This window comes from Pygocentrus nattereri, chromosome 13 (genome assembly GCF_015220715.1).
Source record: "Pygocentrus nattereri isolate fPygNat1 chromosome 13, fPygNat1.pri, whole genome shotgun sequence".
Lineage (NCBI taxonomy): Eukaryota > Metazoa > Chordata > Actinopteri > Characiformes > Serrasalmidae > Pygocentrus > Pygocentrus nattereri.
Window position 1 is genome coordinate 9,149,058 of NC_051223.1, and position 17,325 is coordinate 9,166,382.

The 17,325-nt window shown below is 39.6% G+C and overlaps 1 protein-coding gene across 2 annotated transcripts in view; it reads right to left on the reverse strand.

Moving 5' to 3' along the window:
* The window catches only part of LOC108411454 (SH3 and cysteine-rich domain-containing protein 2-like), a 61,448-nt gene that overhangs the window by 32,650 nt on the left and 11,473 nt on the right, over window positions 1–17,325 (reverse strand). The gene's annotated exons all lie outside the window — the stretch shown is intronic.

A 17,325-nucleotide genomic window follows, 5' to 3' on the forward strand; every position in this document is an offset into this window, starting at 1 on the left:
ATAGTGAGCTGTGCTGCCTGTTACTGTTCAAAACAATAGAACCAGACGGTTAAGACAGAAGTTAAGACGCTCTGGGGTTTATCCTAAAGTCAGGACAGTATTTAGGAGATTTAGTCTAGTTACGATGTTTGTGTGATGCTGTTTTCTTATCTAGAGTTAACGATAAGATTATGAATTTAAGAACTTTTGTTCTATAATAGCTTCTGTCCTAAATTCAGTCCTAACTAAAGTTGTCATGGTGACTAAGCAGATAAGATTTCAGACTTAAGAACTTCCTGTAACACGGCCTCAGATCTTTCTCAACCTTGAACACTACAAATATTTTTCTCCTCATAATATTCTGTACCAATGCAATAAAACACTTTCCCACAGGTATTAATCCAAGGCACTGTGGCAGCTGAAGGTGATACAACGAAGGTGTAATAATGAGCTTTATGTAAGACTGAGAAGAATAACACAGCTCTTTTATGTTTGAGTATGTTGCACATTATGAGAGGCCACTATACAGATTTGAACTGTGGGTGTTTTAACTATCTCAGTAATTCTAAAACAACTGATCAGCTAAACATGTGCCAAACATGAGGTTCCCAAGATTAAGAACTGCTGAACTATAGAGTTTAATTCAAGGATCCTTCTTCTGTCCTCCGGGTCCTGCCAGACCAGTATCTCTCTCGATACCCCACACTGCATGAGCAGGATATTAGTCCACGTAACTCTGTTCACACTTATTCAACCAACTAGCAGCTAACGCCCACAAGGCCTTCTGAGTGGCCAGCAGTGGTTTGGTGTTTGACACTAGTCAGCTCGACTAATGGTGTTGAATAATATACACTGGTCAAATAAATAAAAGGAACACTCAAATAACACATCCTAGATATGAATGAATGAAATATTCTCATTGAATACTTTGCTCTGTACAAAGTTGAATGTGCTGACAACAAAATCACACAAAAATCATCAATGATGATTGAAAAACACAAAATCAAATTTATTAACCAATGGAGGCCTGGAATTGGGGTCACACACAAAATTAAAGTGGAAAAACACACTACAGGCTGATCCAACTTTGATGTAATGTCCTTAAAACAAGTCAAAATGAGGCTCAGTATTTTGTGTGGCCTCCACGTGCCTGTATGACCTCCCTACAACGCCTGGGCATGCTCCTGATGAGGTGGCAGATGGTCTCCTAAGGGATCTCCTCACAGACCTGGACTAAAGCATCCACTAACTCCTGGACAGTCTGTGGTACAACGTGGCGTTGGTGGATGGAGCGAGACATGATGTCCCAGATGTGCTCAATCAGATTCAGGGGAACGGGCGGGCCAGTCCATAGCTTCAATGCCTTCATCTTGCAGGAACTGCTGACACACTCCAGCCACATGAGGTCTAGCATTGTCCTGCATTAGGAGGAACCCAGGGCCAACTGCACCAGCATATGGTCTCACAAGGGGTCAGGATCTCATCTCGGTACCTAATGGCAGTCAGGCTACCTCTAGCGAGCACATGGAGGGCTGTGCGGCCCTCCAAAGAAATGCCACCCCACACCATTACTGACCCACTGTCAAACCGGTCATGCTGAAGGATGTTGCAGGCAGCAGATCGCTCTCCACGGCATCTCCAGACTCTGTCACGTCTGTCACATGTGCTCAGTGTGAACCTGCTTTCATCTGTGAAGAGCACAGGGCGCCAGTGGCGAATTTGCCAATCCTAGTGTTCTCTGGCAAATGCCAAGCGTCCTGCACGGTGTTGGGCTGTGAGCACAACCCCATCTGTGGACATCGGGCCCCCATACCATCCTCATGGAGTCGATTTCTAACCTTTTGTGCAGACACATGCACATTTGTGGCCTGCTGGAGGTCATTTTGCAGGGCTCTGGCAGTGCTCCTCTTGTTCCTCCTTGCACAAAGGCAGAGGTAGCGGTCCTGCTGCTGGGTTGTTGCCCTCCTACGGCCTCCTCCACGTCTCCTGGTGTACTGGCCTGTCTCCTGGTAGCGCCTCCAGCCTCTGGACACTACGCTGACAGACACAGCAAACCTTCTTGCCACAGCTCGCATTGATGTGCCATCCTGGATGAGCTGCACTACCTGAGCCACTTGTGTGGGTTGTAGAGTCCGTCTCATGCTACCACGAGTGTGAAAGCACCACCAACATTCAAAAGTGACCAAAACATCAGCCAGACAGCATCGGTACTGAGAAGTGGTCTGTGGTCCCCACCTGCAGAACCACTCCTTTATTGAGTGTGTCTTGCTAATTGCCAATAATTTCTACCTGTTGTCTATTCAAATTGATTTTTTAAATTGATTGTCAATCAGTGTTGCTTCCTAAGTGGACAGTTTGATTTCACAGAAGTTTGATTTACTTGGAGTTATATTGTGTTGTTTAAGTGTTCCCTTTATTTTTTGAGCAGTGTAGTAAATCATTTTTAAATAAATTTTTGGCCCCACTGACTGGAATTCAGATATTTTATATATAAACTAGTGCACTCTGAAATACACGGAATAACATTTTAACTTAATCAGTGTAGAAAATATCGATTTAATGTCAAAAGCAGAATTTGGTTTACAAATTTAGCAGTGAACTGATTTTGTTTCCTTTCTGTATTATTCAAAAATACATAAAAAGTAGAAAAAGGTGCTGGAAAGGTATACAAAAGGCAGTTTGGCTGTTGAACCAGTGAAGCAGCAGACTATTCAGGACAAAATCGGTTCATGCACTGATGGCCATGAATCAAAATTCAGGTCACATTAAAAAAAAAAAAAAAAAAAAAGTATACATAAGAAAACAATATTTTCTTAAGATACTCTTAAGATTATTTGAATATTTCAGAACTTCTTACATTTTTTGGAGAACTGCATTTAAGAACATTCTTATGAACTTAGAGTTTGTCTTAGGAACCTTTTTTGAACCTTTAAAGTTTTTTGTTAAGAACATTTTCATGAATCAGGGTTTGAACTTAACTGGAGTCTGACACATTTTCAGGAAAGGACATCCAACCTAATGTGAGCAGTCAGGTCCTGTGGGGTTTGGACAGTGAGTGTGTTTACATGAACTCAATAATCCAGTCATAATTGGATTTATGCAGTTATCTGATTATTCAAATGGTCGTGCCACCATCCTCCAATCTAGAAATCTGGCTAAGAAATCAGATGAAGAGGCTGGATTTTAGCTCGGTAATCAGATTTCTCAGTGCTGTAAACTTTTACTCTGATTTCTTTCCGATTTCTCAGTCTGAGCATGTGCGACAACAGATGGCAGTACCAGAAATAGGTGAGCAGCGTCGCCACGAGATGCAGCAAAACACTTTTAGAGCGACACTGAAACCAAATACATGCTTGATGAAATTAAGGATTTAAACATTCTTCATCTTTTAGATAAAGTGTGTTCACATTGTCAGGTAAAGCGGCAGCATGAAGTTTGAGTTTTACATTATATTTACGTCACGTCTTCTTCTGTGAGTTTATTGGCTGGTTGCAAAGCAGAAATCTGATTACTGTCTGACTCATGTAGACCTGGAGTTTCCCCATTATTTGATTACTCAAAGGCATATAAACATGTTTATCAGATTACTGATAAAATCTGATTTTCTAAAGTTATCAGATTATAAAGTGCATGTAAATATACTCAATATTTTAGGCTCTACTGCAATTTTACTGAAATACAGCAGCTAAGATCTAATCTGGCCAAATAAACTAAACCTGTGAAAATAACCCGAGAACACAACAGAATCAAGGAACTGCTTGTTCTGCATTCTGTCACACTGACCAAGCTGGACTGCCATGCATGAAAAAGAGAGATAAAGAGAGATAGAGAGAGATAGAGAGTGTGTGAAACGTGGAACGTCCTGAAACAGAAACCTGGAGAAGACAACGTCCAGGCGATACAGATCCAGACTGACTGCGACGCTACACTTGTGCATCTGTGTGCGTCCCTCAAAAACACGGGTGGCTATTATTAGACAATGAGCCGAGGACCCCTCTAAAGACTGACAGCGCTCTCAGAGCACAGAGGAGTGACAGAGAGAGAGAGAGAGAATGAGAGAGAGAGAGTGAGGTTTGAGGGTGAAACATAAGCTGAAATCGTGTCCCTGTTTCTTTATTGATCAGTTCTGAGCTCAGACAGCTGACTAGCGAGTGTACGCATGCAGCTGTGCACACGCTCTCAGATGCAGTGGCCTTCTTACGGCTGCGTTTGAAGATGTGGCTAAAAATAATGCGTTAGTAGAGCAGATAAATTAAAGATAAAGGTAGACGCTTCTACTTGTCGAGGTATTTTTAGAACGTGGGCACAAAATCATGATAACAATCAGCTGAAATAAACTGACGGCTCCACTAATCCTGTCATCACATCTCGACGTGCCACGCAAACATGGACCTGAAAGTGCATCTCTGTGCATGAGTGCTCGATCCTCTAGATAACAGGTTCCCTATAAATTAAGCCACACGTGTCATACACTGCAAAAAATGGCATCTTGTCAAGTAGAATTATCTTAAATATACACAAACCTAATATTTCTCCTGTTGAGATTGTTGTAAGATTAATTTAAGATCATTTATCTTTACATTTCTAGACATTATTTACTTGCAATTCAGTAATATTGGAAGATAATTTTGCTTGTTGTAAGAAATGAGCTTGAAACTAGCAAAACTATCTGCCAGTATGCATACACTTTCTAAGCTGCTTATCCTTCTGGGTCGTGGGTCAGCTGGAGCGCATCCTAGCGGTCATAGGGCGGAAGGTCACCAGTCCATCTCAGGGCAGATACACAGACATATACATTCACACACATAGTCACACCTAGGGGCAATTTAGCACGTTCAATTGGCCTGACTGCATGTCTTTGGGAGGAATCCCAGACAGACACGGGGAGAACATACGCTCCACACAGAGAGGACCCTGGTTGGCCAGCCGTGATTTGAACCCAGGCCCTTCTTGCTGTGAGGTGAGTATAGTGAGAAAAATGTCAGTAATAAAATTACTTAAAACAAGTGAGAAATGTCTAGAAATAAGCTAGATAATCTTGTAATCAGTGCACAAGCATCTCAAAGTGGGAAATATTAGATACATCGACTAGATTTAAGATCATTTCACTTGACAAGATAACATTTTATGCAGTGTAGTCAAAAGAAGCTGCATTGCTTGCTAAAAAACAAACAAAAACTATTCACAAATTAAATAATAAAACATGCCAAGCCCATCAGCTCTTATCTCTCCCTTTCTCTCTCTCTCTCGTTATGCTTCCTCTGTTCATTTATTCCCAGTATAGACTCCAGCTTGACTGAAAGGTCAGCATCAGTTAAGCTCATTCAGGCTGGCAGGAGCAGAAACCAGTGTGTGTGTCCATGTGTGTGTGTGTGTGAAAAAGAGAGTGAGCCCTATCTTTAGTTTGTCCTTAAGCACCTTCAACCTGCCACCTCAAACTTATCACTGTCCAACTAGAGAAAAGCACTGCCTTTCGATTTCAAGCTGAAAGTCTAATAGGGGTGGAAGGAAAAATATGAAGTGCCCCCTGAGCCCCCTGTAAACCCTATAAAGGCTGAAGGGTTAGCTGGTTGACTGTGAGAATTAAGAGGTAACATTAAAACTCGAACACGCAACATCACTGACTGATAACCCAGTTGAGTAGAGTGTAGCTGAGGTTCTGCTCCTCCGGTCGAGTAAACTCTCATACGAATGAACAGTCTTTGTGCTGCAGTAGCAGCAGCAATGAATACAGTGTATTTGAATGTGATGTAAATTCAGCCTTTTACTTTATACACTTCCAAAATGAAGCAGAAAGGCTCATAGGTTAGTTAGGTGACTGAATTAAGAAGTAATGAAACCACTGACATGCGTGAGGTTCTAAAAGGTCAGGGGTTGGAACCACACAGCTCTTTACTGCTCCGTTGTGGCTCCACAGCTGAATTAGATTAGTAGGTAAAAATAAAATAATCCTCCTTTACAGTAAAATAAAGCTCTGCTGATCGTTCAACACAGTTTAACAGTAAGGAGTTAACATAGAAGTGCTGATTCACCCTTTAACCCTAACCTCAGTCACCATATGTCACCATAGCAACACACACAACAATATCGCCCAACTAGTAGCTAACGAAACGGCAAAGAGAGATTTAAGACGAACATCGATAATTTGGAGACAGATGGACTTTAGTGTTTATAGTCACTCCAGCTGGTTTCCTGATATGTTTAATCTGCAACGAGAAACTGTCAAACACTAAAAAGTCACGAGGCTGAAGTCGCTTCTCATTCCCCGGCTTCTTGTTTGAATTGTCCTGTTCCACCTTAAATGGTGCAGCAGTTACATTCTACATACGTTTAAGGCGGAATGGGAAAATTCGAGTACGAAGCTGGTGAATGAGAAGCGACTTGAGCCTTGCAGAAAAATCAAATGTTAAGAGACATTTTACAAGAAATTGTTCTACTTTTAAGGAAAATTTTACTGCTGGAGATGTGAGAAAGGCGGCTATAGCTGAACTAAAGCTTAAAGCAGAGCAAAGTAAGGCTGTGTTTTCATTTTTTGTTTTATTTTTTATCCTTTACTAGTATATCAGCACATACTGAGACACATTTACAGCCAAGATGGCAAAATGGACATATGATGTTGTGGCTTTTATTTTTGTTGAAAGGACAAAATGGCTCTTCCTAACATTTGGGTTGCGACGCCCTGTGTTAGGTTCTGAGTTCATGGTGGTTTACTCTCTCTCAATTAAGTACCCAAAGTAAAGTTTAATTCTTATAGCACCCCCTTGTGGAGGCTAAACACTAGAGAGAGGTTCAATAATTTCAATTATGATTTCAATTTGATTTCTTAATCTATTCTGGATCTCACTGAACGTCATGTCAGCAGTTTCAGTAAAAAGCAAAAGAAAAAAAAAGAGAAAAAATAAAAAAAACAAGAAACAATTAAAAAAATCAGGAAATAGACTTTATTAGGTCCTAAATGTCATTTGATTAAAGAGGTGCTGATTTTGTAATGCGCCATAATTCATACAGGTATCCATGAGTTAAAAAATGTTTATAAGATGTGTAAAAGTCACTTCAAATGCAATTTAAGGCCAAATTTCAAGCGATAATGTCCTAAATACCAAAAATTCCCACCCATTTTGCTGTGTTCCTGTCTATACTGCTGCAACATCAAGTAACCTTAGTTTAATGCAAGCCCTGCATCACCACAGTGACCCTGTATTTTTTAGTGTGTGTGAGATGTGATGTCAGAGACCACATGAAATTGAATCTGAGACAATATCACACTTATTTAATGTACTTCGAGAGAAAAACTGAGGCACCAGTAGTCGAACCAATAATGGTGCAGGACATCCTGTTCACTGAATTCACTCACTGAGATCTCACTCCTCGCTGAGATTACACCCAGCTATGGATTAGCATTCAGATCCATTTCATCAGGTCACGTTGTGTTTGAGTCACCAGGCCAACAAAGAAATGCTTCTTTCTTTTTACACACTGTGACAAATACAATGCATAAGCTACCACTACTGTGTTAAATGACCTTCCTTAGCTAGAACCCACTGCTGCTTTTGAATGAATTTAAACAGTGAGACCCGTTGCTTTACTCAGCTTCACTCCTATAGTTTTCGACCACTATATTGCTGTTGTCGGAACAAAACCTAGTATCTCTAAAATGATAATAAAGCAAAAACATGCTTTACTTGTAATGTAAGAGTTTTTTTCCAAGACATTCTGGGCCGTTTCTTTTGGTCCATTTGTCATGAAAGTTACATACAGTGTAAAGAGCAACAGGGATTTTCAAATTATGTCAAAAACTGAAAAACGGCAAATACAAGGTTTTGTACCTACAGCAATGACATACTCGCCTGTTCCCCACAAAACAGGGTGACTCAAAAAGATTCATCCCATTTCAATTTTTTTTTTCATTACAGAACAATGCAATAAACTGTAAATGGTTTAAATGAGCATAACATGAGGCTGAGCATAAACCAGCAGTCACACTGGCCTTTCTGTGGATAAGATTGGACAGCCCAGCTATAAGCCAACCCAAAAAATCAAAACGTCTAAAAAAATACACTTTCTATTACTAAGCACATTAGTCTAGTTTTAGCATCCTTACACTGACTCCCAGTGCATTACAGAGCTTAATATAGAATGCCATTGATGGTTTTTAAAACCTTGTGTAACGTGACAGAAATAAAAACAGAAGTAAAAACAGAAATTAGGCTTCACTTAAAAAGGGTGTGACAAGTATCGTAGTCGGTGAACAGGCGTAGGTCAAATCCAAAAGAGCCAGAAGATCAAAAGAACAAACAGAACAAAGGCAACCAGGTCGAAAAAGGTTCCGTAGCTCTATTAGGAGAAGCAACATCTTACAAGTAAACTAATCTAAAGCCTCGGCTTTTAAACTGAACTAAGACTGATCATATGATACATACAGCAGGTGCAACACATCAGTATTCTGGTGACTGGATGATTGTGGAAGTCCAACAGACATGGGATTCTGGGACATGGAGGCCAATGGTGAGCTGGAACCAGAGGGATGTGTGACACCTTGAACAAAACCTTGTATCTCCATTTGTGTTCTTTTTCAGTTTTTGACATAATTTGAAAATCCCTGTTACCCTTTACGTGGTGTGTAAATTTCATGATGAGTGGACCAAAAGAAACGTCCTAAAATGACTTGGAAAAATTACATTAAAAGTAAAGTAGGTTTTTTCCTTCTCCTGTAAAGTCACCATTTTGGAGATATGAGGTTTTGTTCTGACAATGGCGAAATGTTGTGAACATGTTTGTATGTATGCGCACTAAATTGTGTTTCAATGACTTTTAACTGTTCCACGGTCACATAATAAACGAAAAGAGAACTGTTCTTTTGCTGTCGTCGTCCCAAGACTTTGGAAAGTTCTCATAGGTGACTGTTTTTAAAACCAAGCATAAAACACATCTTTATTGATAACCTTTTAGCAGCTGTTAAACTGTTCAACTGTGGATTGAGGACTGTACGCTGTTGTGTTAATGTACGGTGGTGGTGATCGGAAGCAAAATCGTTTTTTATTGTAAAGCACTTTATGAATAAAATTGACTGACTTACTGACTTACTTACTTACAATAGCCTAGAAGAATTTAGGCAGCGTCCCTAAAGCCAAGTGACTTTATCCTCCATCTTCTAGTCACAAACAAATTTCTGATATCTGTGACAGAGATTTTTTAGTTTTTTTAGTTGCAGCATCAGATTTTTGCAACTTTGCCTACTCTCTTCTCAGAAACAATTCATTGCATTAACTGTGCTGAAAATCGAGCCGCAACTGAGATACACGCATAATGGAATGAGTAAAGCTCTCATCAGCAACCTGTAAAGCATTCGATTTGCAGAGCCACTTGACAGCATCCCTGGAGCTCTTATTCTAATCCCATCTCCATCACTGCAATCAGATTCTCTGAAAGAGGAAGAGTGTGAAATGAAGGCAAGATAGGGAAAAAAAAGATAAAAAAGCATAAATGTCACATGGCCAGAGGAGGAGAAGGTGGCAGCGAATCTCTCTCTGTTCGCATCCTCTTACCGTCCTGAGTGCTGCTGAAGCTGCTCAGACACTCAAATAGCCAGCGTGGTGCCAAGGCCACAGCGACAGAATGCTTTTAAAAGGCTATTCTTTTCTATTTTCCTCGCTGCCAACAGCATTTCGAACTGCAGTGCTACCAAAATCCTTCAAGCTACTAAAGAAGTCGCAACCACAGAGATTACTTCATTATTTTCATTGCTATTGTTTGGTAGCATGAAACTGATCTTGACCCAGACGTTTCATGTGCTGCTTTTCTGTTTTGTTTGTATTAAAGACGGAGAGTGAAACGAAGAACTGAGGAGTTGGAAGAAAAATCGTTTCAGTGTGGTTCAGTTACCCGCTCTGACTGGGCTATTGGGAACGCTTTATGTAAACATTACTAGAGCAATCTTTGTGTTGTGTTCTTTCTGTTTTCTACTATGTTGGAGCAGGGGTTGGCAACAGACGGCTATTTTACTGTCCTGTTGTGGCTCCACAGCAGAATTAGCACAGTAGGTAATAATAAAATAATCCTCCTTTACAGTAAAATAAAGCTCTGCTGATCGTTCAACACAGTTTAACAGTAAATGGTCTTAAACGCTGGAGTTAATGTAGAACTACTAATTCACCCTTCAACCCTGAAGATATGCATAAAGACTGCTGGTCACAATAGCAACAGACAACAGTCTCGCCCAGCTAGTAGCTAACGAAACAGCAAAGAGTCAATAATGGATGTATTTACATTTATAATCACTCCAGCTGGTCTCCTGATATGTTTAATCTGCAACAAGAAACGGTCAGATGCTAAAAAGTCATGAAGCTGAAATCAGTTTCTCATTTGAATTTTCCTGTTCCACCATAAATGATGCAGCAGTTGATTTCTGGTGCTTTTGGGACCTCAGGCACCATTTAAGGTGGAAAGGGAAAATTTGAACAAGAAGCTGGCGATTGAGAAGCGACTTCAGCCTCGTAAAAAGTCAAACGTTGAGAGACATTTTATGAGAAACCGTTCTATTTTGTGGAAAAGTTTCCTGCTGGAGATGCGAGAAAAGCAGCTATAACTGAGCGAAAGCTTAAAGCAGAACAAAGTGAGTCTGTTTTCTTTTATATTTTTAGTCTGTACTAGTACATCAGCACATACAGAGACAGATTTACAGCCAAAATGGTAAAACTGACAATAAATGTTGTGGCTCCTAAGGTGGTTTTATTTTTGTTGAAAGAACAAAATGTCTCTTCTTAACATTTGGGTTGCGACCCCTGTAACAAACAGCAGAAATGTAAAGAAAACATTAAATGGTAATGAATAGTTTAAAACAATAAGATGGTGACTAACTCTAACCACTAGCAAACTTATCAATGATTGAAAGTGTGCTCATGTTGGTGTAACAACACACTGAGTGCATTTTTATTTTTACTGTGAAAGCAAGAATCTCCCCGCTCTACTTACACCTAACCTACAAATTAGGCTGTTTGATGTGCTCTGCTGTTGTGTAAATGATCTGATACACACTGGACGTCTAAAAAAATCAAATCAAAAAGAATGTAAAATTAATAAACAACAAAAATGTGAAACATTACTAAATGCATTAAATGGCAATGAACATTTCTAACAATGAAACAGTGACTAACTCTAAACTCTCACTTGAGTGAATAACTACATATTATAATATGTGTCTTCATTTTGTGGGAACAATCAAATTAGTGTTTGAGTTTATTCAGTAACAGGTGTAAAGCACAGAATAAATCATTCATGACTCCCAGTCTATAGTTTCTTGCTCCGTCAGCCTGAGCTTTCGCCAAACTCCCTCTCTCACCTCGTACTGAATTTCCTGCTGGTGCGCTGGAGGACACACAGGCGGTGTCAGAACAGAGATTTCTCACAGCTGCAGCTTGTACAGCCTGTGTGGTCTTGTTTTGTTGTTACCCATGTGTCCCACAGTAAAAGTGCATGTGCAGGTCATTTAGCTGTATGCTTGACACTATTGAAGGTTCCTGTTTAACGGCAGGGTCATTTGGTATAGTAATCTCTGCACTGCATACATCATTAATCCAGCGCTCTGAATCAAGGCCGTAATTCAGTTGTTATTATCTAATTATCTTCCTGCCACTACCTTAATTCTCTAAAGTGCTGCTTGTGTCAAAGCTCTAATAATGGACGGAGACATTAGGTCTCGTTAGGCCTGGCTGATATTCGTCCTTTAACGCTTCAATATCAAAAATATTTTAGCCTTTTTTATCTACTGTTATCTACTCGTTTAATCACGTGATTTCTCACTGTTGTAACCAGATCTGGTTTTACACTGTAAAATATTTTGATTTTATCTGAAACACTATGATTTTGATTTTGTTACTAAGCAACAGAAATACGGTTGTTATCTAATGCAAATGGTGAGTAAACAGTGAGCAGACGGTAGCAGACTCTCTCAACTGCAGTGCTGGTCGAGGTATACAAAGCAAAGTTAAAGTAGAGTTAAAGAGTTAAACTAGAGACACCCAAGGTACAACATTACTAGAGTAAAAGTAGAAGTTCCTCGCTTTAGACCTCCACTTGAGTAAAAGTACTAAAGTATCTGCCTTCAATTGTACTTAATTATCGAAAGTAAAAGTACTAAAATATTAATTAACGTAACTTAGTTCCAAGTTTAAGTTTAATAAAATCTGGCTTTAAACTCAGGATCACAAATGAGTTTCCTTTACTATGTTGATCTGTAGGTCTCTGTTCATAAACATAAACCAGCCCAAACTAATTTACTATAAAATGAAATTGTGTTTGTATAAATTCAGTAAAAAGCTGCGTCAGTCTCGACTGCATATGTGGACATATTTCTATATTGTGCTCTATTTACACAAAGTTAGGTTAGTTCATCATTTATGTTGAACAGACTCTCCCAAAATTTTACGCTTCTGTGCTGACGTTGAACCATGTGCTGCACAGGGTCGGTATGACCAACAGGTCAAAACAAGCTCTAAACAAAGTGACCGCTGTGCCCTGATTGGTGTTCTTACTTTGCGCTTCTTTCGTTTTGACATGTTCCGTTTTTATACACACAGAAACCAAAAGGAACAACAGATTTCTCAAAATGTAGTGGAGGAAAAAGGAAGATATTAGACTTTGAAATGTAGTGGAGTGAAAGTAAAAAGTCACCCAATAGTAGGAAAACGTACAGATACACGAAAAAATACTTAAGTACAGAAACTAATTACATTTATTTAGTTACTGTCCACCACTGCTCAACTGCCAAACAAAATGTCATAATTTGTTTTAATTCAAATCAAAGACTCTTAACGAGTTTGCCTGCTGCTATACATGCTAACTAGTTCGTCATAAACTGCAATTGCTGTCAGTATAATATAAATTTAGTCTTATGCATTTGGGTGTTCTGTTGCTTTGTTCCCAGTGCACCAAACTCCTGCCGAACTACGATGTCCCATAATGTGACTGAATAATCTGAACAGAGAAGTTTGTGATCAGCACCAATCAGGAACTCACACAGGACTTCTCTTGTCTCTCAGCTCTACTGTCTTTAGCAATTTGTGCAAAAATATGATTAAAATAAATTCCTAATTTAGCTTATTAAAGTATTGTGAGAACTCTGGATCATTAACCTAGTTTTGTGACTCAGACTGACTGCTGGTGTTTAGGCGGGTGTGTTGTGGCCTAAAGATTTATCTTTAAACGTTTTCCAAGAGCTCTTTCTTCAAGAACCGCAAGTGGGCACCACTAATACATGTACTCCAAACTACAAGCAGCTGGGCCCCAAACTGCCAAAGCTTTGACAAGACTGCATGTATAACCACGAAAACACAACCAATGCCAAGATTTATCTTCATTTAAAATGAAGATTTCATTTTCACGCTGCCTTCTACAGTTTTCAGCTGTATGCAGCAGTCTATACCATAGCAAATGCACAAGACATAAGATTCTGCTTATAGCTGCTAATGAACACATTCTGTATTGTATCCTTTTAACACCCAGCCATCGTGCTAAAGCAATCAAAATACGCCTAAAGATAAAGCAGTGGTGTCTTCCAGTGGCCTTTTAAGATTTATAGAAGGCTCCTCAAAGTGCGTCAGCAGTAGTTCAGCGGGAGATGTGTAAGCTCTCCTGGTGAGAGTACCTGCATGAAGACAGGGCCTGCATTTTGTTTGGGCCTGACTGCTGCTTTCTAAGTGTCTCTGAGTTATAGCACAGCCGCTGGGAAGAGAGGCACAGCATCTGTTACCTGATAGAGTCATCCATCTTACCGTGTGCTTCTGAAGCCCAAACACAGACATCGACTCACACAGACAGATACACAAACGAATGCACAGACACAACAGCGTAATCAGGTTCGGAGACAAACAAGCACAAACAAACAAGATGTTCGACACAAGCCTCAGAAATTAACTTGCACCGTCGATCAACTCCGGGTAAAAAGAATAAGTTCTCTTAAATGTGCTGACGCTGGCAGTTGGTGTTCCAGCTGTGTAGTAAAGCAGGCAGCGCACAGTGCAGCTACACCTGATAAAACACCTCACAGCGAGAGCACCAGTTTACATTTCACACCCATATAGACTTGCTAGAGTAAAACGTTCACCATCATTTGATTAATTTATCAGGTTTGGTGTCAGTTAATTCTTCACAAACCGGAAAAAAGTTACAGGGTAAAGATACAAGATCTGCTGCTGCTGATGCTTTATGGGTTCTTTGGTAAACAAAATGGTTCTACATAGAACCATGACTACTCAAAGACCCCACTGCATGATTTGTTGGTTTGTTGCATCATGAAATGGTTCTTTAGACTGTGCTGTAGATGGTTCTATACAGAACCGCTTTGAAAATGGCTTGACAACGTAACAATAGAAGTACCTTTTGGGTGCTATATACATAACATTATCTCCTTGTTTCTACGCTCATTGTCCATGTTATCAGCTCAACTTACTATATACACTCACCGGCCACTTTATTAGGTACAGTTTAGTACCTTTATTTCTGAGAGTGTACTTAAAGGATTTTTTTGCAGGATTACCCACCTTACCCACAAACTGTATCGCCTTAATGGGACTAGTCCAGTCCAGTTTAAGTGTATACATGGACGTATTCTATTCCAATCGAGCTTTTAGTCTGATTATTAATAGACTATCAAGATGCATATAAATGTGGCTACTAAACGGATAGTTTACTTGGGAAACCTACCATATACACTCTCTGACCCACTCACTGACTACACTACATTTGTATCACTGCTGTGCTGTGAGTGGTCAACCACTCAAAATATCTGGTCAGTGGTGGTTATAGGGGGGTCCTTTCTATTCATGGACAAGATAGAAGGAGGTGGTTAAAAGAATCATTATTTTTATACCTACAAAGTGTAACTATATGACAGGTGACTCTAATAAAATGGCACATCAGAGCAGGTATAAAGTAGGTGTAACTAGCTTAACACAGAGCAGTTGACAATGAACATGCAAACAGTTTTAGGCCAACTTCTCCACAAGAAGCCACAGAGCTCTAGCCCTAACTCTTCTCCCTGCTTCCCCACCATCAGCAGATATGCCTTGTTACGTAAGAAGTCATGAGGCATAGCAGCATATTGGTCTTCCAGTGTTACAGGCTGATAGGACTGTCACACTGAGACTGGGATTGATGGCTAAAGACTCAGGGTCGGAATAACGAGCTGAAACCCTGACAGGTTTTATGGCATTACTGCACTTTAGGACCTATAATATTCTGCAGTGCCCTCCGCAATTATTAGCACCCTTGAGGCAAAGGCCTATGAAGAAATTAATTTTACCAGCTTGATGGAAACTGAGGTAAATTTATTCAATTTAAAATAAATCAATATACAAAAATAAACATTTTTCTCAAAAAACACCTCTCAATTATTGATAATTCTGCACTTTTTCAAGGCTGGTAATTCTAGAAGGTGCTGTATTTCATTCAGTCCCATTACATACACTCACCGGCCACTTTATTAAGTACACCACCCTTTGCCTTCAGAAAAGCCTTAATTCTTCGTGGCAGACTTTCAACAAGGTGTTGGAAACATTCCTCAGAGATTTTGGTTGGATATTTGAGTTACTGTTGCTTTCTATCATCTCTAACCAGTCAGCCCATTCTCCTCTGACCTCTCACATCAACAAGGCATTTTCGACCACACAACTGCTGCTCTCTGGATATTTTCTCTTTTTCGGACCGTTCTCTGTAAACCCTAGAGATGGTTGTGTGTGAAAATCCCAGTAGATCAGCAGTTTCTGAAATACTCAGACCAGCCCGTCTGAACCCAACAACCATGCCACGTTCAGAGTCCCTTAAATCCCCTTTCTTCCCCATTCTGATGCTCGGCCTGCACTTCAGCAAGTTGGCTTGACCACCTCTACATGCCTAAATGCATTGAGTTGCGGCCATCTGATTGGCTGATTAGCTATTTGTGTTAACAAGCAATTGAACAGTCTACCTAATAAAGTGGCCGGTGAGTGTATATTGTTATTAAGTTCATATTTTAATCTGCTTTATTCTATGCCAATCTATTCAGATCTATTACTCTAGATTCTTTAAAAAGATGGATCATCAAGGGTTCTTTAGTAAAGAAAATGGTTCTGTATACAATGATAAACACTCAAAGAACCCTTTGTATGACTAATGGGTTATTTGCCTCATGAAAATGTTCTTCAGATTGATGGAAAACATGTATGAATGTGCTACAGATGGTTCTACAGAGAACCTTTATTAATAGGGTTCTATAAGGCACCCAAAAGGGTTCTTATGTTATTACAAGCCAAACATTGTGACAATAGAAGAACCCTTTTGTGTGCTATATAGATCCATTTTCAAGAAAGTTCTGTATAGAATTGCCTATAGCACATTTTCCATCAATCTGAAGAACTCATTAATCATGCAAAGGGTTCTTTGAGTGTTCATAGTTCTATATAGAACTATTTTCCTTTCTAAAGAACCCTCAATGAACTGTGCACACTATGCAGTTATATTTAATTCCATCCTATGCCATTTTATTTTGCAATTCTGTCCTATTCTGTTCCTTATTATCCAATTGCCCTCCTTTCAACTCGGTTCAATCATTCTGAGCTATCCGATTCAAGTAAATGCTTGTCCATGATGTCTTATCCTATTCTCTTGTTCTATTTTAGCCCAATCTGTTCTATTATTCTATACTATTCAATTCAACTCCATTCTACACTACCCCATTCTGTTCTGTTCTATCACTCATTATTAATACATTCAGTTAAATTCTACTCTGTTCTATCTCATGACATCCTAGCATGTTCTATCATGTTCTGTTCTATCAAGCTATTCCATACTCTTCTATTTAAGAAATAGAACCCGAGAGGGAGTGTGTTATCGTGAAATAACATCATGGCTGTGATGATCTACAGCGACCAAATTACAGCCGTGATGTTATTTCACGATAACACACTCCTCGAGTGTTCTACTGCTTTAATACAACAGCTAAATAAATAAAGTAAGAAATTAATAAATTGGGTCATTTAATATGTTTTAATGTTCAGTTCCTTCCACCAAATTACGGTTCCTTAACAAGCAGCTTGTTGCTACGTCAGAGTAACGAGCTCTGCCCACTCTCTGCACAGCCGGCAGTTCGTTCTCCAGCTCCTTACACCAAATTCCCAAACTGACTGCACATTTGGCGAATGGTATTCGGTTCATGGCTAATTCCAGGTTGTTTGACTGTTCTTCATTTGGTTCTACTCTGTTGTTCTGTCTAAGTTTCAGCTTTGTAGTTTATCTATCATGAACTCTTACAATAGCCTGGACTCCACTACTGCTTCCTCTCTTCATGCCCATGTTTCAGACTTACAGAGCTCT